An 8,043-nucleotide genomic window follows, 5' to 3' on the forward strand; every position below is an offset into this window, starting at 1 on the left:
TGATTGCTGCTGCTACTACTACTAAGCAATATATAGGTCCCTGCTCCCGAAAGAGCGGGTGTGGGTCAATGGGACAGATATTCCCTTCTTATTGAATCATAAAGGAAGTAATTAATAATATGTAAACTGACAATCTTCTTATACATTATCATTCATATATCAAAATAGAGCAAAGACATATAAATATATACGGAATGTATACAATCACACTTCTCAGGCAGGTCCTATTTATGGAAGGGTATGGAGAGCTTGCGTATTGAATCATAAAGGAGGTAATAACATGTAAACAAACAATCTTCAACCCAGTCTAGCCACCTTCTACGCCATTGAGGATTGGTGTAAAGAAGTCCAGCAAATCCCAATAAGAACACAACACATGTCGAACTACAACTTCCATAGAAGCATGACATATCGATATCATACCATTTCTCAGTATCTTCTTCGGCTGGTGGATCTGTTACTTGTGATTTAGTCGCGCATTTCTTCACCAGTGGTGGTCCACAAAGAAGTGGATTCCCTTCATAGCTTGCCTCTGTAAAGGTACCAAACTGTGATTTCATTTCTGGGAGTCTTCGTGATAGATTGTTTTGAGAAACATTGAAAACAGATAACGAAGTAAGCTTAATCAGTTCTGATGGAACTCTGCCAGTTAAACCATTTGAAGAAAGGTCCAAGCTCTCTATCTTTGCAAGATTTGAGAAGGTCACTGGAATTGGTCCAGTCAGCTGATTCTGTGACAGGTTCAAAGCACGAATCTGTGTTAACAACCCCAATTCTTCTGGAATTTCACCTGTTAGTTTGTTACACGATAGATCCAATCCCAACATGATATCAAGGGCATCACCCTTGTATGGGAGAGAGAGGCTTTTTGTAGTAAACTGAACTTCATCTTGTATTTCAAACATATGATTGTGGTCCTCTGTATAAAATGTTTTATCTAGAACACTCCTATAATTATACAACAAATGACTAGGGTATACCCTAACGCTTTGTTTCATAAAAGCAAGGTCACTTGGGCCTGTAATATTTTGTAGGCAACTTGGTATTGAACTAGAAAGGGAGTTGTCGGATAAATCTATCAAACTCACATTACTTAATTGGCACAGCTGCTTTGGAATAGAGCCACTAAAGTTGTTTTTTCTCAAAAGAAGAATCCTTAAATTGGATAGTTCGCCAAGAAATTTAGGAATCCTCCCTGACAAGTTGTTGTCGCCTATGTCCAAAGTCAAAACGTTAGTCAAATTACGAAAGTAATTGGGTATTGATCCTGTGAATCTGTTGGAACCCAAATGAAGATGCTCCATATGTTGCAAATTTAAGCAGGATGGGATGGGCCCAGAGAAAGAGTTATGTGAAATATCAAGAAATGAGAATGGAGCTGCTCCACAAGGAAACTGGCCTTCAAATGTATTATTTCTCATCACAAGTTGAGACAGCCTACTCATGTTGCTTATTCAAACAGGGATCATACCTTCAAACAAGTTATTGCTAATATCTAGAACAGTCAGAAGTTCAAGCAATATTTCCTTACTCCAAAGTCCAAATTTCCCCGTGAAACGGTTGTTATCTAAGTGAACCCTTTCCATGTTACCCAAGCTTAAGTTTCCTGAGAGTACCTGACCATGAAATTTGTTATTTGATAGTTTTAATACCCTCAACTGAGAGAGATTTGTAAAGAATCCCTTTGGTACTTCTCCTGATAACTCGTTATGAGATAAATCCAGTACCCCTAATATTCTCAGATCACCAACCGAAGATGGGATAGCACCACTTAAAGCGTTCCTCGACAAATTTAAATAATATAAGTCCGGAAAGATTTTGTGTATATCCTCAGGAATAATACCTATCATGTGATTTCCAGAAATATCCAACCCTTGCATATTAGCATTTCTATACAGCAGCATACTGCCAAAAGAGTTGTTCCTTAGATTAAGAACATTCAGATTCGTATTATTTTTTATCAACCAATCTGGAAACTGACCCTTCAAGGAGTTATCAGACATGTCTACTACACGCAACTTGTGCTGGTGAAGTAAAAACCCAGGAACAACACGTCCTTTATGCCTATTCACATTGCAATTAGATAGCTGAAGAACTTTCAACTGGAACAATGGAATCCAGCCTATAGGCTCTTCTGTTTCAACCTCAAATTTGTCATTGTCACTTCTAAATCCAACTACCTCAAGCTTTGTAAGATTGAAGAATGAGCTAAGCAAGAATGAACCTTCAAATTTGTTATGACTAAAATCAATGTACTCGAGAGACGTGAGATTAGCAATGAGTGATGGCACAAGTTTCCCTGTGAATCGATTTGAAGAGATATCCAACAACTTAAGACTGGATAAATTGTTGAAACATTGAGGCAGAATTCCATCGAGCATGTTGTGACTAAGATCCATCTCATGGAGGTTATTCAACTCACACAACCCTGCCAAAGAGAAAAAAATGTAGTTCACCCTGTAATAATTACAATGAATTGCACTTGCATGGTCATATGGCATTAGAAAGATTAACCACGTGAAATTTAATGTTAGAAAAGGCGTGAACCATGGTCTGGTATGGTTAAGATAACTTACCATGGTCTGGTAGTGAGCCGTTGAGTTGATTGTAAGCAAATGAGACAACTCTCAGGAAAGATAATGCATGTATTGTTGATGGGATACTCCCAACAAACTTGTTGTGACTCAAATCTAAGACCTCCAGATGGTGGGAAGATGCAAAAGCTGGATGACAACAAGAGAGGGTTACATATGTAGGTTACTATAGGAAAACCGCGAAAAAGAACTTGTTACAAGTCATGTACTTTTATAGTTGAAGCTGGACAAGCTCTTGCCACCAGCCCACATGTTTAGTCTTTCATATTTTTGATTAGTTGGTATTTGGTAGGTACTTGACAATTTATCTTAACTTATATACCAATAATAATGTGTAACTGGGAATGATCGAAGAAAAAGCGCACCTTCCATTTGTAGTGTCCCACTGAAACCATTACCTCTGAAGAGGAGGACTTTCATATCAGACAGATTATGAATTTCTGTTAGATGAAGAGACGTGTCAAACAATTCGACAAAACGATTAGCAAAATATGGAAACTGATAAACGATAATGAAGATGAATTCTAGTATTTTAGTGTCTTTAATGATGAGTCTTTTAAGATAAACATGCCTTTGACTGGAAAGGGGCCTCCCAATGAAGAAGAATATGAAAGATTAAGAATCTTGAGGGATGGGAGGGCACTTAGGCATGATATGATGCTCTTGTTGAGAGTGTTTTCTGAAAGAGCTATACTCTCCAGCCTTTTCAATCTCGATAAGCTTTTACAAGCTGTAAACAAAATGGTATTCTTAGATAAACCATGGTTTTATAAAGTTTGTAGTTACTGGAGAACTTAATTAGGATTTATTAGAATGGTTAAGGTGAAGCTAATTAATCTTCCTTTACCTTGGATATTTGGTGTGCCGTTGACCCCGCTATCACTTAAATCTAGCTCTTTTAAGTTAGTCAGATGTGATAATTCTGTCATATAGGGAAAAAAAAAAAATATCATGTATTGTATATATGCATGCTGATTTCAGATGTACATTTTAGCAAAATGCATGTTGTGAAGGTAAAGGGATTAAGAGAGGACCAATCTCCTTGTTATGTTAAATGATCAAGTCTCATGAAAGCTATTTTAATATGTACATTTTGAAGCTAGTTTGATGCAAATTTTCATTAGTCATCATCATCACGACATAGCCTTATATCGCACAAAGCATAGCCAACTGTATTCGCATAGGGCCATCCTTTATCTTGCTCTGTTATGATTATGTCATGATAAAATTTATAATGTGCTATTAACCAATTATCTTGTGCCATAAGCCCATAATGATACTGTCATAATAGGGCTAAACATATAAACCACCTAACTAAGTGCAAGGAAGTTGAAAGAGAATGAAAACACAGAAAACTTGCCATTAGCAGGAAAACATCCGTTCATGCTAGTCCTGCCAAGATCTAAACTTATGAGTGAAGTGAGTCCACTCAATGATGGAAGGATGTCACTGTTAATATCAGAATTCCAACTGAGGTCTAGTATTTCTAACATCTTCAAACTCGAGAGCCTTTTAAGTTCTGCAAATTATAAAAAGTTTAAACACTGGTATCTTGTTCTTTCAACATTTAAAAAGTAACTTTTACACTGTTAAGTAAGCACTCGAAGAAAAAAACAAGAAATCGACACAGAGAATTTATCTTGTTCTTTCAACATTTACGTGTTTCAAGTCATACATGGGAAACACTAGCTACTAATATTTATAACCGAAAAAACCCTAGCAACTATAGCTATATAGTGAAGGTGGCCCTAAGCCTCCTCCAAACACTTCAAACCGGGTCAGATCATAAATCCATTCGGACCCCCAAATTCTTAGTGACAATATATACATCCCACCTAAATCCTACATATAAGTCCAGGGCTTTTCTTTGTCAACTAAATAATACCCAACCACTCACGTAACCATAAAGCAGCTTTTAGTACCAAAATTAGGTGGATGGTGTTTTCTTGAATACAAATTTACAAGTATGTTTTGGTCAAACACGTAATACTAATTTCAAAATAATACTCAACAATTACGGACCTGTTTTCATGATTCCGCCATCAAGATGATTACTTGACAAATCGAGACTTGTTAGCTCTTCAAAATGAAGAAAGAGGGAAACATTCAATGGCCAAACCTTTTCATCCATGTAACGTCCATCTTCGTATGAAAAGCCATTCAAATAGCACAAAGAAAGCTCCGTGACATGGCCTGTGGTTGTGTTGCACTTGACTCTCTCCCAATCGCAACAATCGCTGCCACTGCCATATTCAATCCAAGTGGAGAGAATATCTTCTCTTTTTGAATCATATAAGTTGATAAGGGAGAACTTGATGTCCAGTAATGCCCTTCTCTCCACATCTATGCAACCTCCTTGCGTTGATCGTCGGAACATCAGAATAGCAAGCATAATAAACAACCACCAGTTACTCCAAGGCAAATACTCCATATTAGTAGTTGTGGTACTCTTATGACGTCTTTTAAGAGACAGACAAATAATGCTTAACATAAAGCCACTACGCATTTCGTTAGACTAGAGATATATAATGAGGCATACAAAACATCACTCACGGAGCCTCTTTCAGATTTTTGTTGACTAATAGAGATATTTATAAGTTTCTATGCATTTCGTTAGACTAGAGATATATAATGAGGCATACAAAACATCACTCACGGAGCCTCTTTCAGATTTTTGTTGACTAATAGAGATATTTATAAGTTTCTATTTCGGGTCTATTTAGGGATGTTTGGATAAATTAGTTTATAACTTATTAGTTTATTGTTTATTAGTTTATTTGTGTTGGGAATAAGCAATAAGCAAATGGGAGATGTTTATTAAAATCAGCTTATTTAGCTTATTCCTATCACAATAAGCTGATTTTTATTCAAACACTTAAACTTTGCTTATTACAATGGAAATAATAAACACTCTCTTTTTCCCTATCCACACCCCCTAAATATAAATAATCTTCTAATGTTTACATTTTCTTTTTTCTTAAATATATAATCATTAAGCAATAATTTACTTTTTACCTATATAACTATTAAGTAATTATGAAAATATCATTTTATTTTCGTCAAATTATAATCATTATTTTTTTTTCTTTTATTTTAATATGGGTCCTTTTAATATAGATTAGTTTTTCTTATAATCTTATTATTTTTTATTCTTTCTTGGTATTTAATTTATTGATTTATCTTTGTTTTTCATAATTTAGAAAATATTTTAATTATTTTGACGTTTTGTTCGAATACATTGTTTAATGTTTTTTAACGTTTTATTTGAATATTTTTTCTACTATTTTTGATGTTTTGTAGGGAAAAGTATTTAGTACCAAATCTTGTCTTGTATCGGTACCGTACTAGAACCAATACCGAATTTAAACATATTGGATGATACTCAGTACTTTAAAATCACGAAATTCAAGATTCGGCACCATCGCTACTGATGCTAGTACCGAAATTCGAGATTCGGCTAAAGGCTTTCGAAAAAAAACTAGCTTTTAATTAGATAAATATCTTGATTTTTTAAAATTTCCTCACTATACTTGTGGGTCGAAGGCACCAACGTCGACCCACTGGATTATGTATCCTGGAATATTGGATTAATGTTATGTTGGTTATATGATAGATTGGTAGATCTATATGATGACCTGTGTATACTGAGTATGTTTTAGACTGGTATATTTGTATGATTGCCAGTACTTTTTGGTTATTGATTGCTATTGTATATGTCGACATCTTATGGTTTATTGGGTTGAGGTGGTCCTTCTTTATGTTGAAGATCAAGATACCTGGGGCGGTCCGGATAAACTAAAGGCCCGAAAGGCAGTCCAGTCAGGTCGAAGGCCCGGAGAGCGGTCTAGATAGGTTGTAGGCCATGTGAAGCGGTCCAGTCAGGATGAAGGTTCATATATTCATGTTGTTATCTGTATGTTTGTGTGTGGTACTTTGGAGGAACTGACTAAACTTTGGCTTACAGTTTGATTGTTATCGTTTCAGGGACTTCAGAGGATAAGGGCAAGGCGAATGCTTGATCGTGCACATCCTTCAGATTTTATGAAACTTGATTTTGGGATACTCTGATTTAGGATTTTGACATTTGGGAACTATATTTTGTAAACATTTATGGTTTGTGGTTTGGTTTTGAAAATGAAAAATTTACCTTGATTTTTGGGACATTACAAGTTGGTATCAAAGCCATGGTTTGAGCTAATTGGATGACCATTCGTGTGAATCCATAGTCAAACTAAGGATCTATAAAAGTTTTCAAAATAATTTTCAAAAGCTTTTTTTAAAATTGTTTCCAAAATGGTTTTCAAGGGTAACCAAAGAAGGATGAGAGGTGTACGATCAGCCGGAGCAAGAAAGTATACCCCACGATACCCACATTGTTATTTACTTATGATGATTATGATAGAACTACATGTTGATTGATAGGCTAAGGATCTTCAAGAATTGCATGATAGAATTGTCTGATGTATGACTGGTAGCCTAGGAGAACTTCTTGTGTGATAGATATCATTACTGTAGTTTCTTAGTGTGTGCATCATAGTTGTACATAACTAAGATTTTATAGTCTGAGAATGTTTGATTTAGCCTTATTTCCTATTCCTTGTATGGTTGTGGGCTTAGGGTAGAATCAAGTATTCGACTTTCTATGGAATCCAACGTTATATATGATTAGCATGCACGAGCGGCTGCAGGGTTGGTAGAAGTTTCATGAGTGAGTGTGGGTGTAGCAGGCCAGTTGAGGGATGATTAGCCACTCTCGAGATAGTGAGAATAGGATGTATGTGTATACTAGTTGTTGGGTTTGTTTTCGGGTAGTTTGTGATGATCCATTGAGACAAATACGGTTAGGTGTGGAAGGTAGTATATGCCCGTACTACTGAAAGCACAGGACCCATATGTGTAGCAAAGAAGTCACAATCCCATGAGGGTATAGTCTCTCTGTGATAGTTATAACAGTATAAATTCTGGAATTTCTAATATATTTTGGTTCATTTTCAGTCTGGTGTTCATGAGAGGATCTGGTTCAGAAGCTGGCGGCCCGGAGAGGCCATGATTAACAAATGATGATATCCATGAGTTGGTCGCTACTAAGGTGGTTGCTACTGTCCGGGGTGCATCCCCGAGGTCTTTGGGTCTATCAAGATCACGATGATTGAGTTGTTCGATGAGCGGTATGTCGTTGTGTCTGAGGTTGCTGCTGCTGCAGCTACCACAACTGTTGCTTCTGCAGGGGTTCAAGGGAGAGGATCATCCGAGTATCGGGACTTCAGCAACACGAAGCCCCCTGAGTTCGAAGGGGTCAAGGACCTGATTATGGGTATGAGATGGATTTCAGACGTGATGGGCTATTTCTGATGGGTTTGAGCCATAAGAACATTCCTATGTGCACATGCAAACCCTAAAATGCTTGGATCTAGGTTTCTCTAATGAACATGCTTTTCATCCAAGACTT

At 36.5% G+C, this 8,043-nt stretch overlaps 1 pseudogene; it reads right to left on the minus strand.

Annotated features, from left to right (window-relative positions):
- Window positions 1-224: 224 nt before the first annotated feature.
- LOC145114364 (receptor-like protein 1) lies at window positions 225-5,025 on the minus strand (annotated as a pseudogene).
- Window positions 5,026-8,043: the final 3,018 nt, after the last annotated feature.

Source organism: Lactuca virosa, chromosome 1 (genome assembly GCF_052849685.1).
Source record: "Lactuca virosa cultivar CGN04683 chromosome 1, Lactuca_virosa_CGN04683_v6, whole genome shotgun sequence".
Taxonomy (NCBI): Eukaryota; Viridiplantae; Streptophyta; class Magnoliopsida; order Asterales; family Asteraceae; genus Lactuca; species Lactuca virosa.